At 36.6% G+C, this 24,681-nt stretch overlaps 1 protein-coding gene across 3 annotated transcripts in view; it reads right to left on the reverse strand.

Moving 5' to 3' along the window:
• Window positions 1–24,681, reverse strand: part of NAALADL2 (N-acetylated alpha-linked acidic dipeptidase like 2) — a 1,351,869-nt gene that overhangs the window by 1,036,433 nt on the left and 290,755 nt on the right. For 2 of the 3 annotated variants that reach the window (XM_084769006.1, XM_084769005.1), the window contains one exon: window positions 22,553–22,655. The gene's annotated coding sequence lies outside the window, so the exon portion shown is untranslated. Of the gene's footprint in view, window positions 1–22,552; window positions 22,656–23,537; window positions 23,660–24,681 lie in introns of those variants that run through there. The other variant, XM_084769007.1, reaches the window with a different exon arrangement.

The raw sequence follows: 24,681 nt of genomic DNA on the forward strand, positions 1-24,681 counted from the left end.
CACAGAAGCAGCAGCAACAGCAATAGTCTGGCCTACGTCATGCAGCAACACCCAGCTCTAAAGAGGTAGCTGTCTCCCTGGCAAAGCTACGCCACCTATTTTCAGTGATGTTGTTTCAGGTAAGTAAGTAAATTCCACATGACAAAGAAATCTAAAAATAAATAGAAGGATCTCACTAAATCTGTGGCTCACCTTTCAGCACTGAGCACAGCCACAGCCTCAGTACTCTACTGTATGGGGGAACATTTCTCTCTTTGAAGGAAGATGACCAATATTTGCAATATTGGTTGGTCTGCAAAGTTTAATATTAGATTAGAAAATTCACCTAGATTTTTGTATTTCCTACAAAATTAGTACTTAAATTTCTTCATAGGATTATTTTGCAAACCAGAAGAGTAGTGGTTTGTGGCAGCATTCTCCTGCGTAATGTCAACATGGTGATGGGGTTCAGGATGACAGGACCTATGGGACTAATTAGGCTTCTTTACTTTCTTTTTTCATACATCAGGGAAGAAAATCCCCTGCACATAAAATCACCACCTGTTTTATGTGCTTTATAGGAGATTGGGAGGGTTACATAGTGAATATACAATGTCCTATATAATACAAAATAATGTATATAATATATAATATAATAGTTAAATAAAGTTGACATTTCTGAATTTTTTAATGCCAATAAATTTGAATTTCATAACACAGAATAAGAAATATCTTTGTAAGTTTGGTTCGAGAGTGTTCAGAACTTGTGTAGTTCAGATTTATCTATTGAAAATAATATTTGTTTTCTACCATGAAAGCTAGTCCTCAGGAAGGAAGCTTTTAGGTAAGTACAAGCTCAGAGGACTTTCCGTAATGCCCTGAACTATGTGGTGTCTTCAGCAATACAGACTATCTTCTACCTGCTGAGAAAAAGCAAGGGCAATAGCAAAAGCCTGTAATGCTTTGAGAGTCTCTTAGACAACCCTGACCAACAGTTCAAAAGAGGGTTTTCATACCTGGTCCTGAGGGTCTGCATAGATGGTCTTTGGCTCTTGGAAGGAGCATTATCAGCCGAGATGAGAAAGTTTCATTCAAACTATACATGCGTTCTAAATGGTTTCAGATAGATAGTTGCTGGTATGACTCATTATTACTCTTTTTCAGACATCCTTACTGCTACTTTAGTCTCTTTTCTTCTTTAGTATTTATCTCTCTTTTCCTCCCTAATTAGAGCCTTGAGTTGCCAGCTTTCTGGATCAGGTGGCCTGTACCATGCTTATACCCTCCCTACTACATCCCAACCCAGCATTGGTCTGGTTTACTTTCCAGGTTTCTGTAGTTACTCCTGGATATGTACTCAACTCTGAAGATTTGGAGTTAGGAGCCTCCAATGAGACAGAACATGCAACATGTTTTTCTTGGTCTAAGTTACTTCACTCAATATGATTGGTGCTGGTCATCCAATAGGATTGGCATGACCACACTAAGTGTACAGAGTGGCACACATAACTTTGTGGTAACCAATGGCTCTGCAATTAGATGAAGGACCTACTCAATTAAAGGGAAACCGTGCCTTTTCCTGGAAATTTAGGCAAATACCAGGGCTCAGTATACTTATAGATCTTGAAGGAGAATCTACAACCACCACTACTTTACAAAGCTGGAATAATTCCTGCCTACATCCTAAATATTTGTCTTTATATCTATAGGTAAGTAAGGACCTTGTTCCTCATCAAGAAAACTTCTTTTCCCAGCACAGGGAGACCATTAGAGAAAAAACACAATCAGTCAAAATGTGGAGTTGTGGAGCCCAACCCCAATGGACACTTCCACAAAACAACCTTAATACCTAAGGCTTAGGGAACATTAAGGAAGAGAGGATGGAACGATTGTAAGAACTAGAGAATCTGGGTATTTTCTGTGAGATGTGCCTCCTAGCAATGTCATAAGCTACTCTCATAAAGGCTAAGCAACTTACTGCCTAACCATGAGTGAACAAGGATGAAGAGGACAATAGGAAGAGGATAAAGGAAAGCCCAGAAGACCTCAACTCTACACAGAGATCTACAGGAAAGTACAGAAGGCTGAGATTGAGCACAAGAATCTTCCTCAGGAAACAGTACACCATTGGTTATCCATTCCCAAATGAGCAGTCTTGAAAATATACATACAAGTAACATAATACAAAATAAGCAAATGGCATTTAAGAACATCATACATACATACATACATACATACATACATATATATATTTGTGTGTGTATATATATATATATATATATATATATATAATTGCACATAGTATGTATGTATGTATATATATATATAACACATATACATACATATAATCACAATTAATAAAATAAAGAGGACAATAATTTAAAAGAGACTAATTAGAGGGTTCAGAGTGAAGAAAAGTAAGGAGGAAATAGTATAATCATAATATAAATTAAAAAATAAAAGGATTAAGGAAAAGATAATATTTAATTACTAAGAATTTGATTTGATCAGTAAAGTATGCAAGCATAGAGCCATGAACCTGGCTCTCCATACCATGTGGAAAAGGTGGATAATGCCATGCTTGGTGGCAAGTTCCAGAGGTGGGAAATATGTCTCACCTCACATGGTGGCAAGTGATTGTAGAAGAAATGTGTTATTGACCTTTAGCCTTTAAAAAGAGGCATCTATAGTATATGTTTGTGTTTGATATTCATACAAAAGAAACCAATGAATTCTAAACCATGAAAGTGTTTGAGACACATAAATCTTGCTCCTACCTCTTATGTACTCATCTTCCTTAAGAACTACTCCTAAACACAAGCATATAGTGTGTGTGTGTGTGTGTGTGTGTGTGTGTGTGTGTGTGTGTGTGTGTGTGTGTGTGTGTATCTTACAGATTAACAAAAAAATATATTATGTTCAAATCCATGTGGGTATAAAATGAAAATTCTGTCTCTTTTTTATAAATGATTTATTTTATTTTTAATTTGTTCACTTTACATCCCAAGTTTAGCCCCCTCCCTCATTGCCTCCCAATCACACTCCTGCTCCCTCATCCCCCTACCACCTTTCCCTAGTCCTCAGAAAGGGGAAGTCCTCCTCCCCGAATATCTGACCTCACTCTATCAAGTGTCATCTGGACTCTCTGTATTGTCATCTGCTGTGGCCTGGAAAGGCTGCCTTGCTAGGAGGAAGTGATCCATGAGTGGACATCAGAGTCCTTATCAGAAGTAGTCCCTACTCCCCATATTATGACACACAAGGAGACTGTGCTGCCTATCTGCATCATCTGAGAGGAGGGTCTAGGTCCTCATCATGCATGGTCCTTGGTTGATGCATCAGTCTCTGCAGCAACCCCTCCTCTGCCCAGATTTGTCTTAATAGCAAATGAATGTATATATATATGAATTTTCAAATAAATTTTCAAAGATATATGAGTTTCCATCTTTATAACAAGCCACTTAAAATACCTAAATCATTCCAGAAAGCCCACGGGAATTCAAATTAACAACATAACACTGAGCTTATCTATCACAATGTGAAGTATGTAAACAGCAGCCAAATTGTGGTAACACAAATGTAAGACAGATTTTTCTAGTTAATACAAAATTTCAAGAAAAATATGGTTCTTTCAGAAAGATATGAGAGTGAATCTACTTCAATCCTAACTGTGGGATGTTTGCTGGAATAGTTATTTGTATATGTATTTCCCTCAGATCCTTCATAAAGTATAGAAAGAAGCATTTACAGATTAAGAAAACAGTCTTGATTAATGTTACCAGAAAACAAATAATTAATTTGATTAATAAATGTTTAAATTTGCTTCTTTAAAATTAAGTGATATGAGAAACTGTGATATATCAGGATCTGACTAAGTCTAAATTGCCAGCCATATTTTACAGCAACTGGACATTTGCGTGGAGCAAGACACCACTAAGGCATTTAGAAGTAAAGAAATATGTCTAGTGCTTATACCTGGAATGAAAACAGTGGATTCTATTGCATACAATCCTTTCTTATGCTTCTTGGATGATTACAAGGGGCAAAGCTGGCCAAGGAGGTATACGTCATCTAAGCAAGAAGCTTTGCTTTGTTAAACACTGGCTTTCTATGAGGGTACTATCTGATCCACCCACATTCTCTTCTCCACTGATATTGGCCCATTGCATTAGATTTTGCGACTTGTTCCGACAACACAATAAGAGAGGCAGGGAAAAGAATGTTCATTAAGCATCTACACTTCCCTTCGCCCAAATATAGTTTTGTGTATTTTATTACATAATGTAAAAGTAACTAAAAAGTATTAGAAAATGTGGGTATAGAGCCAGGCTTGGTGACACATGCCTGTAATCCCAGCAATGACTGAAGCAGAGGCAGGCAGATCTCTGTGAGTTTGAGGCCAACCTGGTCTACAAAGCAAGTGCAGGGCAGTCAAGACTACACAGAAACCCTGTCATGAAAAACAAAGCAAGGCTGGAGAGATGGCTCAGGGGTTAAGAGCACTGACTACTCCTCCAAAGATCTTGAGTTCAATTCCCAGCAACGACATGGTGGCTTACAATCATTTATAATGTGATCTTATGCCTTCTTCTGGCCTGCTGGTATACATAAAGGCAGAATACTGTATAGGTAATAAATAAATCTTAGAAAAAAACACTCCTTTAAAAAATTAAAAAAAACAAAAACAAAGCAAAAATAAATTAAAAAGCAAAAAGAAAAACCTGTGGATACAGAGATGAAAATGTATACTATTTTCATGCATTGAGTCATGTCCATGCTTTGAGAAGGTAAAACACATTGTGGTGAAAGGAGGATTTTGTTACATGGAAAGAGAAAGAAAGCACTGTTTTAAAAAATCTGAAAATTTAAAGTTATCTGCCTTTGTTTGTATTTTTGAGTTGGATATCTTAAAAGTAAGGATGGATCCAGGCCATAAATCCATTTAGTCCATTCTGTGAATTGTGGTCTTGAACCTGTTGTTGACAGAAAAATAAAATCCAATGCATGTGCATCCTTCAGTGTCTTGCAACAGCAACCATGATGACAAATAACACGGACTGGGTCTCTTATGCAATTTCCCTCTACGTTTTCAAAACCATTCAGTCTCTGCACAAAGGTAGAAATCAGTGCTTTGATTTACCTCTCATGAATTTTGCTAAAACTTCTTCAGGTATTTTATTCCTTAGCTCACTGAATACCATCATGTCTCATATGCCGTAAGACTCCCATACCACTCTCCTAATTAGATCATAGTCCTGAAGAAGTGAGAATAAAAATTCAGTTCAGAATAACTTCGTTAACCTAGATAAAAAGCTTCTAAACAGTATGATATCAGGTGGTTTCTTCCCAACAAATTTAAACATGGCATAATTTAGGGAAAAGATTCCTGATGTAATACAATTCCCAGTGCATAAGGAAGCGTATTTGCATCAAAACTCCATATATGGTACATGCCATTTCTTGAAAAAGTGAGGGTTCTAAAGATAGGCTACCTATAATAGCTTAAAAGCCTAGGGAAGGCTCTGGCCAGGTTTCCGTTATACGGATGGCATAGAGGTCATTTGGGCTACTGTACTTCTGGTACTTATTGAGAGATATTGGGGAGCCTTTGGCTGTAAGAGTCTTTGCGATTACTAGCTTCCTAGGTACTTGTTGTATGAGCTTAATATCACCTGGAGCAACAGATAACAAACATCACCAGGCTACTAATCACTTCCAATTCTCAGCTTTCTGGATGGGAAAAGAGCTTTTATATCTTTCTTATTAGAAAGACAATCCTGTGTGCTTAACCTTTCTGGGTCTCTCGAGATTTGTGGTTGAACGTTAGTTCCAACACTGACTTTTCTTTTTCATCAATTGAGAAAACCATAGCATCTCTTTTAGTTTCCTCATCCTCTAGAAGATAAACTTTGTGAAAAATATAGTGTGGAGATGTAGCTCAGCTTCAGTCTCCAGAAACACACACACACACACCACACACACACACACACACACACACACACACAGACACACACACACACACACACACACACACACACACACACAAACACAGAGAGAGAGAGAGAGAGAGACACTTGCAGTCATGTACACACACATAGAGTGCAGTTATATAATGGAGAAATGCCATCCATATGCTCAGATATTTGAACACTTGGTCTAGAATTGGGGAGATTTAACTTGCATGCTCTTTTATGATGAAGTATGTTACTATTTCACTGGAGGAATTGGGACACTTGCCTTCCATTCAGTTTGTGCATTTTGTTTTATTAAGTGGAAAGAGATGTGATCACTGAGCTTCCTGCTCCTGGTGTCATGCCTGACCCTTACTACCCTGCTTCCCTACCATGATGGATTCTCACTCTTCTAAAAACTTAAACTCCCTAGAAGTTTCTTCTATAACTTGCCTTGTTCATGTATTGTACCACAGCAACAGTAAAGTAACTAATACACTCATCCACGTAACACACACAATGGACTTAGTTTGTACAACATTCCATTTGTGGTGTGGGAAATTTATGGAAATTTTTCTTATCATAATCACTAACTTCTTCCTAAGTCATATCCAAGGCTCCTCCTCAGTGTCTACCCAGAAGGCTCTTTCACCTTCAACCTTTTTGTCCAGAGTTAATCTGGTGCCTTTCTCATTAGCTTCCTCAACTATAACATCCAAGAAAACATTTTCCACCTTTGTTCTTTTTTTTTTTCCATGTAGAACAATGAGAGTTTGCCTTAAGGTACTTGAGTCTGATATGAGTCCATTGAAAATGATTTCCAAACACAATAACTCCCCCTTTCTTAGCAAATGAGGTCCCAGATAATAGTAAGAATGCTGGCAGTGAAATCCAACGGTGCTTCAATGCAGTACAAAAGGAAAGGCATATCCTCTGACAGTTATTTTTTTTAGTGTGTTAAAAGATACAGACTGGGTATTGCCAGGAGTTACCCTGTCTCATGGTCAGTGAATTTTTTAAAATAATAAAAACATTTTTAAATGCCATGTTCTCTATGTCTCTGAGGTTTATGAAGACCTTATCTAACAAATTTACCAAACTTTCTATAGAATCATATCTATCTATTGCACCTAACATGTATATTCTTGTGATAAAAGTAGACTAGTACTTGATATGATCATCATTGATAATGACAAGTTGTGATGGAGATTGATTTATATCCAGAATTTTAGATGCAACAAGAAAGGAAAGATGTTTTCTTCAAGGCTGTCAAATACAAATAGCCAAAACTCTAAGAATATAACATTGAAATAATTCCTGTTTGTGTCATGGTTCTTCTTGCTATAGGTAGTTTATTGTATATATGTGCATTAATATGAATGTATATGTAAATTTTTAATTAAAAATAAAATACAATCTGGAAGCATAAGAACATGAAAAAGGGAACTTTTGCTTCCAGTATAGAGACATCAGAAAATACATAAGAATTGTCTAGTATACTGGAAATTGGAGTGAAGAATTTCTCAGTTACGTTTGAGAAGATGCTTTAAGGACATGCATCTCCATCAGGGAGGAGCCATCAGAGGTCACAGCATAGTGAGAATCATCACCTGTGAGGTAGGAAGTCAGAACACAGCAGACATTACAGATCTGCACTGCGTTAGCACTACTTCAGACTCCACCTGCCATTTCAAGCCCTTGCACCAGCTCCAATCTCCTGGCAAAACAGCATGTTATCTCTTTCCAACAAAATATCTGATGGCTGCAAACATTTTTGCACAACTGTATAGGATTAATTTAGTAGTTTTATCTTAATTCTGCTCTATAATTTCTCAATTTAACTAAATAAGTTTAATATTGTCTTCACACCATTTTTTGAAAAAACATTTTTTAAGCTATTATAAAAATTCTGATTTTTGCTAAAGAATATACTGAATAAAAATGATCATTCCAGCAGATGGATCAGGGGTCACAGCAGGGGGGTTAAACATTGCTGAGATGGGAAAAGCCAAGCTGAGAGCAAAGACTGAGCATTACTGAACCCTGGTTGGCTATCCACCTCATTTCCACTTAGAAAATGTCCCATCCTATTCAAATGGAAGGCAAAACAACCATAAGCAAATACCAAAATGATTCCTTAAAGAAACATTTATCCATTAGATGAAGAAAGTCATAACTGCAATTTGTTTAAAACCCTCACTGTGGTACTTCACAATCCTTCTACATAATATAGTTGAGGCTTCAATCCTTAGTGGGGCCTTTGAGGGCATGGCTGGTTTAGTCTCCTGCTGATGGTAATATGTGTATTTCTCTCCTCACAGACTGTTCATGAATTGTGTGATTGCCTGATATGGAATTATGAAGAAATAGATCAATAAACACAGCAGGCATCTGGGTTAAAGCCTTTGCCTACACAGTAGACTTATGGACAAATGGCTGCTTGGAAATTACAAAATCTAAGAGTTGGCCACACAGATTCCTCTTTGGGAACACATTAGGAAGTGGAGTTACAGACATTAACAAATAAATAGGGAGAAGCAGATATGTGAATAAGAAAATCTATTACCAACTAAATTGCATTACTAAAACCATAAATGTGCTCCTGAGACTGTCACTTTATACAGTAGGTATTATAAGGAAATAATTTCTAAGTTATTAAAAACAGCACACCTGTCCCATTGCATTCAAGAAGCTTCTGTGTACTTAACTCTCCCTGTTAGGATTCTGACAGCACAAAGAGCTAGGTGACTGAAGAGGTAGATCACAGAACAAGGCCCTTCGAAAATAGAGGCAATTTGTTTTAGATTAGCAAATATATTTTAATATTTAACAAATACATATTGAAGTGGCCATGAAGCAAGAAACCAAATATAGGTGGATATTATTTTAATTTTATTTTGAGCCAATAGAGTTTTTCAACTACAGACACACAAAATCTTTTTTAAAATTTGTTTTTCGCTTTTGTGGTTTCATATTTTTTTAATTAATCAATTAATTAACATTCCATTCACAGCTTTCCCTCCCTTCTTTCCTCACAGTCCCTCGCTGGCTCTTGGCATATCAAGTTGCAGTAGGTCTAAGTGCATCATCTCCTACTGAAGCTAGACCAGGCAGCCTAGTTATGGGAATGGGATCCAAAGGCAGGCAACAGAGTTAGAAACAGCTCCTGCTAATAAAAGTCCCACGTGAAGACCAAGCTGAAGAATTGTTACATGTGTGCAGAGGGCCTAGTTATGTCCCAATTATTCTCTTTTGGAGGGGCAATCTCTATGAGGCCCTATGGTCCCTGGTTATTTGAGTCTGGATGTTTTCTTGTGGTGTCTTTGACTTCTCTGGCTCCTTCAAACTCCCACAGTCACCCCCCCCCCACACACACACACATCTCTCCCATAGGATTCCTCAAGCTCCATCTAATATTTAGATGAGGGTCTTTGCATCTGTTTCTTTCAGTTGCTGGGTGAAACTTCTCAGATGAGTTATGCTAGGTGCCTCTCTGCTAGTATAGCAGAGATCACTAATAGTGTCAGGGGTGTGCTTTCTCTCTCATAGAATGGGTTGCAAGCTGGGACAGTCATTGGTTGGCCGTCCCCTCAACTTCTGATACATCTTTCCCCATGCACATCCTGTAGGCAGAACAATTTGTGAGTTTAATATTTTGTGGCTAGATTGGTAACCCAATTCCTCCATTGAAAGTCTTTTTTGTTATGAGAGATAGCCATTTCAGTTTTCATATTCTCCATTGCTAGGAGTCTTAGCTAGAGTCTCCCTCATAGATTCCTGAGAGTTTCCATTGTCCTTGAGTTATAGCTTGTATAAACAGTGAGTTCTCAATGGTGAAATGTCTAATGGCAGAGAAGCACATAAAGAAATGTTCACCATCCCTAGTCATCAGGTAAGTGCTAATCAAAGTGACTCTGGGATTCCATTTTACATCTGTCAGAATGGCTAAGATGAAAAAGTTTAATGACAGTAAATGCTGGCAAGGATGTGAAGCCAGGGGAACACCTCTACATTGTTGTTGGGCATGCAAAATTGTACAACCACTATGGAAATAAATCTGGAGGTTTCTAAGAAAACTGGAAATATTACTACCTCAAGACCCAGTAATACTACTCCTAGACATATAAACAAAGATGCTCCATCATACTATAAGGACACTTGCTCAACTATGTTCATAGTAGCTTTATTCATAAAACTGGAAACTAGAAGCAACCTAGATGTCCCTCAACCAAAGAATGGATAAAGACACCATGGTAGGTTGGTCTGACATATTTTGATGCTAATTACTGCGTGCTGTCTCTGCCCCATATGTATCTTGCCTAGAGTCTAACCTATTTGACCAATAAAAGGCCTTAACACCTGGGCAGAGCAAATTGGATAGGCATGGCTAAGGTTCCCAGGCTATGGCAGACAGAGGGATTTCTTGGGAGGAGGATGGACAGGAGAAGAGGAGAAGAAGAAGAAGGTTGCACCATCATGGGTTAGGTGGAAAAGAAGCACATGGCTGACAAGCATAGAAACTTGTCCCAAATGAATACATTAGCAAGTTAGGGATTATGGATGGGATTATTAGAACCAGATGGCATGGTATTGGGACAAGTATCCCATACCTGCCCCCCCTAAGGGAAATAGTTTAGGGGATTAATATCTGCTCCATTCTGGGTTAACCATAGCTATTTTAAAATATAACAGGTGTCTGTGTCTTGATTGATTGCTGGCAGTTTAGAAAATATTGCTGTAATAAAAATTACAGGCACAATAATAAACATTATTAGGTCATACTGGTAAATTAACTGCAACAGAATGTTACACAGCCATTAAAAACAATGACATCATGAAATTTCCTGGCAAATGGATGGAACTAGAAAAGATCATCCTGAGTGAGGCAACCCTGACCCAGAAAAGCAAACATGATATGTACTCACTTATGAGTGGACATTAGACATAAGGTACAATCTTACAACCCATTTACCCAAAGAAGCTAAGTAACACGGAGAGCCCAAGGGAGGATGAAGAAGAAGTTTCTGGGTTCCTTAACAAATCAGTTGGGCCATGTGATGGTTTTCAGGAAACTGCCATGTGAAAGGGCACATGATGTTTTGCTGAAAACAGACACATAAGTGACCACTTGGTGTTTAGAAAAAATATGATTAGAACCCAACACACAGTTAGATGAGGCCTTTTCTATTGCTACACCGTACAAAGCTTCAATAGTCTTTGCTGGTCTTCACTTCTCAGAGAGAACTGTTAGAGAGACCTTCTTGTGGTACTGCTGTTGCTTCTGCTGACTTGTGCAACTTAGGCAGACTTTTGCTATTTCTGCTGGATCATGCCTCTGCTATGGATTAGTGTTGCTATTTGGAGTTTACTATTGGACTGAACTTCAGGTGTCATGACATTGCAAAGTGGAATTGGCCCAAGGTGCTATGTCTAAACAGGTCCATAAACCCTTTTTTTTCCTATGAACATTCTTTCTCCTCTTCCTGTTGCTGGTGTTTAGAAATGAGGTGGAAGTGTTTAAAAACCCTAAAGAGCACGTGATTTGAAAAATCTAAGCCTACAGGAGGATGTTTGAATCTCACTGAGAATGCAAAATAGAATAGACATCTAGGTGGATGGAGGTAGAAAACTGGGTGAGGCTAGGGTAGGGAGGGGAGGAAGAGGGATCAAGCAGAGGGTGGGAGGAGGGAGAAATTGGAGAGGGAGCTAGAATCCATGACAGGAGCATCTCTGGATCATAGAATCTTAATTAAGCAGTTAAAGAACTGAGTGGTTTAGACCTTGTCCTTGTCACAGGCCAGTTAGGGCAGAAAAGAGGCACACTTACCCCTTCTTAGCTATGATGACATCAAAATCAAGCAATACCAACTCTCATGAGAATTGGGAATGAGAATATTAACTTAAAGTATAAAAGGCATCTTTAGCGTCACTAATAAGGACTGTTACCTAATGAATGGGATAGGACTAAAAGAATACATTCAAGTCTCATTGTTAATTATTCCACCTGTGTTCATACTGGGAATAGATTAATTCTGAAGTTTACCTTAGACTAAACAAGCAGAAAAAATTCCCAATTTAAAAAATAGGCGCAATTATACACATGAAGAATTATACTGTCCTTATTTTGTTCTTTGTCTTTATTTACAAAGGAATCTCTGGTATACAGTAAGTAGTTGTGATTCTCATATTGTATCAATCCATATCTCTACACATCTTCATAGATTACTTGAAAAGTGTAATATACATGTAATATATATGTTTGTATATATACATGTATAATGATTATATTTAATAGATATGTCAATAAAGGAAAGACACAGTGTGTGTTATTAAACTCAATTTTCAAGCATTTCTAATTTATTGTTACAATACTCCAGTGCCCAATGTAAAAACCTTTATTTTATTTTATATATTTATTTAATATTATATATTTTATATATTTTAATAAATTATTATATATTTTAGCATATTATATAATATAATATATTACATTTCTTACAGAAACAGACAAAGAAGAATAACTGACTACAGGATTGAAGGTGTAAGCACCTTTAATCTATCTCACAAAGCTTAAGTCCTCATATCCCTCCATTTTTCCATTCATTGAGGTCTTCATAGGTAAGATGTTGGACAGTAATTCCAACAAAGCACACCATCCTTTAAACACTCTTAAGTCTCTTTTTGCATGTGTGTGTGTGTGTGTGTGTGTGTGTGTGTGTGTGTGTGTGTGTGTTCTGATGTATAGCAATGGCATATTTTCCAAAAAATGCAAACAAAATCCTCACAGAAAAATTTTATTTTATTTAAAACTTGATTAAAAAGTCAATGTTTCTCTCTTCTGTGTCACTTCCAAGCACCCCTGCTACCCAGAGTTCTATGATGTCCTCCATGGACCAACCATCAGAATCTCCATTACCTCCCTATCCATGTGTTCTCTACAACTCACCTTATTTAGAGAATTCCCCATCCGTTTGCCCAGTCTAGTGTGACCACCATTACCTACAACACAACCAACCTCTAGGCTTTTACCAGGACTCTTCTAGCTGAAAGCAACCACAGTTCCCTTCTGCATCACTTACAACAATCACAGGTAGCCAGAAGTCACCTGTCTTGCTCCATATTCTAGCCAAATGACTCTCCCTGATCTCTCTAAGCATGACTTCTTTCCAGACTGTTCAATGTAGTCTGGTGTACATATACAGTGCCCTGGCTAGTCTGGAAAACTCTTCCTTATCATAGACAATTTCCAAACTTCAGCTGGGACCCTCCATACCTATCCTCCAGGTTGCTTGGATGTCATATACAGCCCTTCCACACAGCCACATATATGCTAGGCTTGGAGCTGAAACACAACCTATAAAACAGCCTAGTCACCTCTGTCCACCTGACTTCATTCTAACCATGTTTCCAACCTTTAAGTTCAATGTGTCCAATGTTCTCTATTCTGCCCCAACCTGCTCTGTTCATATCAGATGAATAACTAATTAAATAAGTACATATGCACAGACTTAATTGTAAAAATGCCAACAATATGATCAAACTACTATCTTCTCTCTGAAACCTATGAGGAATGCAAAAATGTTTGCTTTCTGGAATTTCCTAAAAGAAATCCAGGACACAGAAATTAAAAGAGGTATCATAATCTTTATCAAAGAAATAAAAAAGATTAAAGACACAAAGGCAAAGCTCAATGAAATTAAGGGAAAAAATCTTAGGGTGAATAAATATATGAATGATGTCCAAGAAAACACAAACTAAGGCTGATGAAAATCATGAGCACAGTGGAGGGCTAAAGAGTGTCAATAAAGAGATAGAAGCAAGAGAACTCAAGCTGAAATGAAAATGTAAAGGAAAAATCCAGTAACTCAATTGAAAAATTCAAAACAATGCCTTAAAAACAGAATAAATCAAGCAAAAGCTAGAATATCAGCACTAAAAGATGAAGTATAGATCTATTCAAATAGACAAAGAAAATAAAAAATCTAAGAAAAGGAACACATAAAATTTGTGACACCAGAAGAAAAGTTCAACTTTTTAACTATGAGCAGAGATGAGGGAGAAAAATCTCAAGGCAATGGCATGTACTAGAGCTTCAAAATGACCTTAGAACAAAACTTCTCCAAACTAAGGAAATGCATATCTATAAAGATACAAGAAACACACAGAACATCAAATCAAAAGAATCAGGAAAAAAATCATGATAGCACAGCATAGGTAAAATACTAAGATTATGTAATGAAGAAAGTATATTGAAAGATGTAAGAGAAATATTCAAGTCATATATAAAGAAAATTAAATCAGAACAACAGCAGATTTTTCAGTGAAATCCAGAAGAGTCTGGAACAATAGATCTAAATCCTAAACATCTATGAGAGACAATCAAGACTAATATACTTAGTAAAGCTAACTGCCATGATTGAAGGAGAAAGAAAGTCTTCCCACTATATAAACAGCATAAGTTATTGTTTTTAAAATTTATTAATTTATTCATATTACATGTCAGTGGTTATCCCCTCCCTTGTATCCTCCCATTCCTCCCTCCCTCCCACTTTCCCCCTACTCCCATCCCCTATGTCTGTGACTAAGGGGGACCTCCTCCCCCTGTATATGCTCATAGGGTATCGAGTCTCCTCTTGGTAGCCTGCTATCCTTCCTCTGAGTGCCACCAGGTCTCCCCATTCAGGGGACTTGGTCAAATATGAGGCACCAGAGAGTACTTCTAAAAATCAGACCCTACTCTCCACTCAATTATTATATATATAAAACAAATCAAAAATACATATATGTGAATAATTATTCTTGGCTAAAGAACGGAATAAGCACAGCAGAAACAGTTTGCAAAGAAATATTAAGCCATGTTTTTTAAAGCACAAAACAACACTGGGAACATTACAGCAATTTTCAACAACACAATGACCGCAAATGACCCACACATTTCATTAATAGCATTAAGTTGAGTTTCAATAAAAAGACACAGACTGAATAAATGGATCAAGAAACCAAATCCATCTCTCTGTTTTCTACAGAAAAATAGAGCTTTAAAGATAGGTTCAATCTTGATGTTCATTTCCCTGATGACTAAGGACATTGAGCAATTCTTTAAGTGTTTCTCAGCCATTTGATATTCTTCTGTTAAGAATTTTCTGCTTAGCAGTGTGCACCATTTTTAATTGGGTTATTTGGTTGGCTAGTGTTTAATTTCTTGAGTTCTTTATATATATATATATGGATATGGATATGGATATGGATATATATGGATATATATATCCCTTTGTTGTATATAAGGTTGTTGAAGATCTTTTCCCAGTCTGTAGGCTGCAATTTTGTTCTGTTGACAGTGTCCTTTGCCTTACTAAAGCTGTTAAGTTTCAATAGGTCTCAATTATAGTCTGAGCTGAGATTTCATTTTATACCTATCAAAATGCCAATCAGAAATTCAAGTGACAGCACATTCTAGTAAAGATATGAGGAAAGGGGAACACTCCTCCATTGCTGCTGGGAGTGTAAACTTGTACAACCACTTTGGAAATCAATTTGTCGTTTTCTCAGAATATTCAGACTAGTGCTATGTAAATACACAGCTATCTACCTGAAAGATGTTCCACCATAAAACAAGGACATTTGCTCAACCATGTTTATAGTAGCCTTATTCATAAGAGCAAGAACCTAGATGTCCCTCAACTGAAGAATGGATAAAGAAACTGTGGTGCATTTACACTATGGAATACTATTCAGCTGTCAAAAACAAGGAAATCTTGAAATTTGCAGGCAAATGGATGGAAGTAGAACTGATCATCCTGAGGGGGGTAACACAGACCTAGAAAGATACACATGATACATACTCATTTATAAGTGGATATTAATCCAACAAAGATGTCCTCTGAGACACTCCACCCAGCGGTGGATCAGGACAGATAATGGAACTCATAGCTCGACACTCTGATAAGAGCTCTGAGTTGTATGGAATTTCTGGGAAAGAAGGACTAGGGGTGATGGTAGGGTTTGCCCTTTTCTCCATATATAGGCAATTTGGACAGAAAAATGTCATCAGAGAAACATCAATGTGAGGAAAGTCATCACAACAAGCAGCTGTGTAAGGAGGCAAGAATGAGAACTTGTTCAGCTTGCCTGAGTGAGTGAGATCAGAGTTTGATGTCAGACTGTTTGTTGTCATCACATTTAGACACAGTACATTTTGGACAATTGTTTCTTGGTGTAATACAATCCTCAGAGAACAGGAGACATGATTACACTGATGCTGATCTCAAATACATGTCATTTCTTCCAAGAAGCTGAGTTCTAGAAATAGGCTATATATGCATTAGCTAAAGGAAATAGGAAGGGGTTTGACATGGTCTGTCATAGAGACAGCATAGGGGTCCTTTGGATAGACTGTTAGCAACCTCTTGTCTCAATTGTGGAAGCCTGACTATACAGATAATATAAGGGACACTTAGACTACTAACCATTACCAGTCTTGGTTGTGAGAGCCTGATATGGCATAGCTCAACAGATAATACAATTCACCTATAATTCCCAGCCTTCTGAGTAAAAATAGCATGTTATGGTCCTTTGAAGAGAATCCTTCATGCTTCCCATTCTCGGTCCCCGGTACTCTATGTTGTCAAGGACCTCAGTGCTCCCAACACATCAAAATAATTTGGCATCAAATATGAAATAGACCTAACAGATATCTGTCTCATATTTCACACAAACACCAAGGAAAACACATTTTACTCAGCATTACAAGGAAGCTTTTCTAAATTAGAACACATCCTGGGACATAAAACAACTCTTTACAAATTCAGAAAAACTGAAATCAGTCCTTTGTGATCTTATCTGATCACAATGAAATAAAACAACAGTGACAGCAAATAAATCTCTAGTAAATACACAAACTTAGAAATTTAACAACACTTTAAAGCATGATGAATGGCTCAAAGTAAAAAGAAATTAAGAAAAAGTATAAAAACTCTCATGAACTTGCAAGGTCATTTTTAATTCCCTAATACAGAATTTTGTATATAGTTACAAAATAAGTTTAATTTTAGATACAATGGTGTAGACTTCAAATGTAAGATTATTCTTCACACACATTATATATATTTCTACTGTAATATTAGATTGTATGAATTTAATTCAATTATAATACAAGGCTTACTTCCAATACTTTCAAAGTGCTTAGGATAAATAAGTTAAACAAGTTAATTGTTAGTTGATTAAATAAAGGTCATATCAATTACTAATCTATTTTTACCACAGGAATATATATCCTAGGTGTAACAGATAGATATAATTCTATAGAAAAATAGAGTAAAAGAGTTAGATAAGTTCTTTAAAGAACCTCAGAGACACACAGCATACGGCATGTAAAATGTTTTATTATTTTAAAGATTCACTGAGAATAGGACAGGTTAACTCCTGGCAACACCAAGCCTTCCTCAAAGAGGATGATGAGCCTCAGAGATCCTCCTTATGGAGATGGGTTCAACTGTGACAAACAAGCCCCTGGGCAAAATGACTTCATTTCTCCCACAGACAGACTTCTGCCTAAAAATGGGCAAGCTTGGATGCAGGCAGAGTCACCAGCCTAACTCTACAAAGACAGGGTATGACAGTCTTCAATAGTTCCTCCCTCACAAATATGTCTATCAGGTATATTGTTCCAGAAATCTGAAGATGAATCTTCAATGTTATAGAGAGGTTTTGGGTGACTGTTCAGGTAGCAAACTGTCTCTGTCATCTTCTCTTTAAGTCCATAACAGCCAGGACCATAAGGGAAACCCTGTCATGAAAAACTAAAAGAAAAAAAAGGTATAGGTCAAAGTACCTACATTTAAAAAAAAATCAGAGAGAACACATATAAGTGGATTAATGAAGCAACTCAAAGTGTTTAAAAAACAAAGAAAAAACCTAGTCTAAACAGAACCAGTTGACAGTAATAAATAATCTATAATAAATAATATAAACAAGAGTAAATATGAAAAAACATCAACAACTCTAAGACTCTGTTTTTGAGAAAATAAAGAAGTCATGCCAAATTAACCAAAACAAAGAGAAGACCCAAACTGCCAGAATCAGAAGTGAACAGGGGACACTTCCACAGACACGAAAGACATGCACAATATCATAGGGCAAGGTTTCTTAAAGTGTGCACTAGTTAAGCCAGAAAACTTAAGCAAAATTGATGAATTTCTAATTCAACCTATACATAATTTTAAGCCAAGATGAAGTAAACAAGCTAATCATACCCAACACACAAGTGAGGAGATAGAAGTAGTAAGTTAAAACCTTCTAGAAAAAAAGCCCAGAGACAGATGGAGTCACAGGAGAATTTTACCAGATATTTAAGGAAAATCTACAGCCTATCCATCTCAAACTATTCAAAACCATAAACAGAAGGAGAATTCCCAAACTCTGTTCATGAAGTAAGCATCACTCTAATACTAAAACCAGATTAAGACACAACAAAAAAGAAAGCTAGAGGCCAACATCTCAGTTGAATATAGATTTAAAAATACTCCATAAAATAATTGCAAACAAAATACTAACAGTCATCAGAGAGAGTATTCCCCATATCCAAGTTGGCTTTATCAAACAAATGCAGGGATAGCTTAACATACAGCAGGTAATACATGGAGTTTTTCACTAAGGACATAATGCATAGAGAAGAACCACCGCTTCTTATGTAGAACAAAGAATTTTCTTGTCAGAGTTGGTAATGACAGCTTGAGACAAGGCCTTTGCAGAATTGTAGCTCCAGATCCCATATGGGGCAACTGATTATCTGTCCCAGTACTGATGTGTGCTCAATCTATAATATTTTAGAGATATTATGTAAACAGGTTGTACAATATTTTTGGATTAACTTTTTGCCATTTTTGTCCCATTATATGATCTGACATCCATATATGCTTTGTTTTGACTGTGTCTCATTTCTTCCTCAGCAGTAATGTAAAGCATGCTGCACTTCTTAATAATCTAGTTTAACATAAGATATATTTGTGTAAGAACATCTGATCCCAAACTTTCTTATTTTTTATCTCCTATCCTCTCTTTTAAACAAATATTTATTTATTCACTTTACATCCTCATTATAGCCCTCTCCCTTCTCCCCTCCTGGTCCCACCTGCCCCCTTTTTCCCCCATTAACCCCTCCCCTATAGCCCAGAAAAAAGGAGATCCCACCTACCCACTTATTTCAGACCATCATGTCACATTAGGACTGAGTACATCCTCTTTATTTGTCACCTGGTGAGGTTTCTATCTTTCTGCCAACCTTTCCACAAGATTCCTACTCTTGGCTAATGTTTGGCTGTGAGTCTCAGCATCTGTTTTGATACACTGCTGGGTAAAGCCTCTCAAATGACAGTATGGCAGATTATTGTTAATAGTGCCAGGTGTTGGCTCTCTCTGATAGAGTGGGTCTCAGGGTAGGCCAGGCATTGGTTGATCATTGCCTCAACCTTGCACATAATGTATGCAGGATAATATTTGGGCCAAAATTTTTGGAAATGGGTTGGTGTTCCCTTCCCTGTGCTAGGATTTCTGACCAGTTAGAGGGTGTCTTCATCAGTTTTCATGACCTCTGCTACTAAGAGTCTCAGCTAAGGTCATTCCCTTACCTTTCCAGAAGACTCCATTGCTGGTGGGAGTATACAAACTGCTGTGGAAATCAATCTGACACTTTTTCAGAAAAACTCTTCCTAAAGACCCAGCTATACTATTCCTGGGCATATACCTAAATGATGTTATACCATACAACAAGAACACTTGCCCAAAATGTTTACAACAGCCTTGTTCATAAAAGCAAGAATCTGGAAACAACCTAGATATCTCTCAACCAAAGAATGTATAAAGAAGCTGTGGTATATTTACATAATGGAAAACTACTCAGCCATTAAAAATCAAGGATATCATGAAATTTTAAGGTAAATGGATGGAACTACAAAAGATCATCCTGAGTGAGATAATCCAGATGCAGAAAGTCATGGTATATACTACTAAGACGATTTTTGCTATATAGTACAAAATAACCATACTATATTTCACAGATTATAAGAAGATAAGCAACAAGGATGACCAGAGGGATAATGCTTAAATTTCTTTGAGAGGGGACTAGACAGCAGAAGTAGTTGAAGAGAGGACACCAGGTAGGAGCAGGAGTACAAAGACAAATGAGGATAGAGATCAGACTTAAAAAGAGTGGGGGCAGATGGGCATAGGACTTGCAAAGAGAAAAGAAACTATGTGAGATGGCATCGCTGTGATAATCTCCTATCATTTTGATTGTCTGATTCCATAGTCCTCTCTCTCTCTCTCTCTCTCTCTCTCTCTCTCTCTCTCTCTCTCTCTTTCTCTTTCTCAGGACTCTATTACCAAAGAACAACCTGCTGCTCCAGGTCAATTCCCCTCCTTTTTAATAATGTGCTTGAAGTACTAGCTGAAGTAATAAGACTATAGAAGAAAATTAAACTAACACATATAGGACAAGAAACAGTAAAAATTCTTTCACTAAAATTCTAAAAATGATAAACAACTACATTAGTAGCAAGATACAGAAGCAACTTCCACAAATCAATTGCTTCCTGTATTTCAAAAACAAATATACACAGAAGAAAATGATGGACACACAATAGACTCAGAATATAAAATGTGTAGGAATAAACCTACTCAAAGGAGTCAATGACTTCTACAATAAAAATTTTAAAACTAAGCAAAAAGAAAACACCCCATGTTCATGGGTTGGTTGCATAAATATTAGGAATATAACCAAGTTTACAAAATCTATTTACATCTTCAGTGAAATACTACTCAAAGGTCTCATCAGTTTTTTTTTCTTATTTTTTGGTACAGGGTTTCTTTGTGTAGCCTTGGCTTTCTGGACACGTTTTGTAGACCAGATTGGCCTTGAACTCACAGAGATCCATCAGTCTTTGCCTCACAAATGCTGGGATTAAAGGTGTGTACCACCACACCTTTCTCATCTTATTTTTAACAGAAAAAAAAGAAAAAACCCTCTAAATTCATATGAAACCACAAAATACCCTGAATTCACAAATAATCCTAAACAAAAAGAATAGTGCTAGAGGGATTACCATTATATATTATTAGATAAATTACAGAGACATAGTGATAAGACAATATGGTACTGACACCAAAGCAGACATGAAGAACACTGGTAAAAACTGAAGACCCCAAACATGAGGATGTATAACTTCGGTAATTTAATATTTGGCAAAAATGTCAAAAAGATAAGGTGGAAGAAAGAATGCATCCTTAAGAAATGGTTCTGGGAAAATGGCATGTGCCATACCTATCCCCTTTCAGAAAACCTATTTCCAATAGACCAGAGACCAAAATATAAAACTAGAAACATTGAAACTGTAGAAAAAAATCACAGCACTTACCTGATATGGCCATTTATTATGTTTGTGTAATTTATAGGGTATTTTCATTATCTGGTAACTACAACTTACATCCACTAACATTTATATGTATGTGTGATATATAACATATATAATATTTGTGATATATATGTGTACATATATACATATGTATGAGTATACATACATGTATGTGTGCTTAAATTTTATATGAGTTCATTGAATATGTGATCACTTTCTCCACATATGGCTTCATTAGCTGTTATTATCTATTTTATTTTTTACAGCAATAATACAGTTTTATTTATTACAATAAGTCATTTATGCCTTTCTAACCTAAATTTTAGTGGAAAACACAATGAATTTCATTAGGAGCTAATGGTAATTAGGCAACAGGCCTAGGGAAAGATGGGAGTCAAGGTAATATAGTCAATGGGTCTTTCTTTTATTTGGCTCAATGTAAAACAGAATTTATGTTTATAAGAAATGGAAGCCAGGGCAATATAGACCTGTGTGTGCTGTCCTTATGAAAATGAACAAATTAGAAGAGAATGACACCTTTAGATTGTTTGTTGGACTTTCTAACATCTTAGTCTACCCTCTGGCTCTCAGGGTTTGTACTTCATGACCACACATTTATAGAGAGTCAGTTACTTCAGGTTTGATTTGTTTTTACTGTGTGCAAGGGACACTGAAGTGTCTTGTGTCAACTAGAGAATTACAAGAAGCGATGTCATCGGTAGTGATATGTAGTCTCATGATATTTTATTAGAAGTTGACTGTGTTACACTAAAGTCTAACCATGCTGTGATGGTTTGGATGCCTTTTTCTCTTACATCCAATTCAGAAGAGAAAAATTTGCATGTTAATGTGCAGACTGCCTTGAGGAACAAATTACATTGGAAATTTATGATGAAATTAGTGTATCGGGTTAAACAAAATTTTGGATATTATTAGTTATAACATCTATAAATATATAAAATGATTGCTACACATAAAAGCAAAGTAATTGAACTGTTTGCAGGAGGCAAACAAAAATTAAAATACATACAACAGTATCTAAAGAACATGTGCTCAAATCCATATATAGAAGCTGAAGTATATAGAATTTTGATGTATAATGTTGTTTGCATTACTCTGCTTTCAGAAATAGGCACAGAAATATACTATGTCACCTTGCTGAAAGGTGATCAGAGACTAAATGCCTTTCATTCTGATCAAGCAATTACTACTTACTTGAAAGCTCTTAGTGAAAAGGGAGGATCTTTGCTGTTGCAGGAAGCTGACAGTCTGGACCAAGTGCTCTTCATCCAGGTGCCTACCACTTAATACTCATTTCCTGTTCAAAAGTGAAAAAAACAGAGGTACTCATTTTAAATTAAAAACTGTGCAGGATAATACATCAATTGCTCCTGAATTTGATTTTATTGTTAATGCTTTTAAAGTGTTGCCTTTTCAGCTTTCTATTGCATAAAATTCAATTCTATTATATAAAAATACTATAGGTTTTTTTAAACCCAAGAATACCAACAACATAATTTTTCACATGTAGCGTTTTAATATATATATATAATATATTCTCACACTAACACACACTCTTCTCTCTTAGTTTACTTTCATGCATGTGTTTACAATTGTACCTTAATTCAGCAAACATCAATGACATATTTACTTTCTGCACACACAGCTAAGCATAATAAAAGATAAAGCATAAGACACATAACTGGATAGAAATAATTTATCATCTCTATGGATAGAAAGAATGAACAGGTGAAGTAATGTGTATTTACACATTTGAAGAACAGAAACCCACTTCTTCCACCTAAACACATGGGCAACTGGATAATTTCTAAATTTCAATTCTCATGTGCCTAACCTGGAAAGCCAAAGGCAAGATGCAGAACTAGTTTGAAAATTAGAAATATTGTATATAGTGTTCCTATCACATAGTCTAGCACTCACCTGGTGACTGACACTTTCACATAATATTTAAGAAATATGATCAGGCTAGTTTTACATCTGCTTGACACAAACTAAGGTCATTTTGGGAGGGACTCTCATTTGAGGAAAGGCCTCCATAAGGGAAGTCTTTCTGACTTTCCTGAGTGATGGAACATTACCTGCAAGTATAAGATGAAATAAGACCTTTACACTCCACCTGCATTTCTTTATTTTTTATCACAACAATAGAAACCCTGACTATATATTTTGGATATTAGACCTTCGTCAGATGTAGGGTTGGTGAAGATCTTTTCCCAGTCTGTAGGCTATCACTTTGTTCTCTTGACAGTGTCTCCTGCCTTACTGTCTCCTGCTTTTCAGCCTCATGTGGTCCCATTTATTAATTGTTGACATTAAGGCCTAAGACAAAAAATTTGTCCTTTATTATTTCAGATTTTCTGATGTCATGTGGCTACTCACCATTTCCTATGCCTGTTGGGAGTCTGGATACAACATTCTAACAAAAATAGATTTCAGATTCTAGCTATAGACATAACATCTACAAATATGGGATTGAGAAAAATTCTGGAAACTATAGATGCTTTACCTTGATATTTTCCATTACTTGAGCAGCTATAGCTTTCCAAGTTCTCAGAGAACATCATCATTTTAAACTAACTTTCATATTTAAAGGAAACACTTAGGAAGGGTACTTTGTGTGTTTTTCAGACCCTAATATGTGATGAGTCATGGTTTAGTTGTTTCTTGTTTTGTTTTAAAATATGTACCATTTGTGTATTTGCTGAGGAAATATATAGTAAAGATCAAAATAACCCTTAAATTTGATGTTTAATTCTGATGAAGAGCTGTCTTATATGAGCATGTTAGTTTTGGAATCTCTAAACACATAATACTAAAAAAATGTAACCATCCAATCTAACAAAGCACATAACACTTCCAGTTAGAAGAGTTCTGTGGGATTAATAAAAATATTTTCGAGGTGTGCTGTACTTTGAGCACTACTGCTGGGTGCTCTGAGAGTTGGTCAAGCTCCAAAATTGCAACATGTTGAGTACAGGATCACTGCCCATGAGAAGAAGAATAGGCTGCTGAGTAACAGGAGCTGCTGTGGTGGGTCCTCCCTGGGATTGGGTGAATGCAGTCACATGTGATGATGTGCATGCTGGATCCTTTCTTGAAGAGTCTCTACAAAGATGTGCTATAGGCTACATTGGGAAGACTGCAATGTTGAAGAAAATATTTTCAAGGTTCTAGAAGACATGGAATGGTCTCCGCAGGTTAGGACAATTGGTGCCCAATAGCGGGTTCCGAAGACCACTGGAGGGGTAGTAAGGCAGGTTGTCCTTTATCAGAAATACCGTGGTTTGAGCTGAAAATCAAAAGGCCATTACAAGATTGCCTGC

This window comes from Acomys minous (assembly GCF_964271855.1).
Source record: "Acomys minous genome assembly, chromosome: 19".
NCBI classification, from domain to species: domain Eukaryota; kingdom Metazoa; phylum Chordata; class Mammalia; order Rodentia; family Muridae; genus Acomys; species Acomys minous.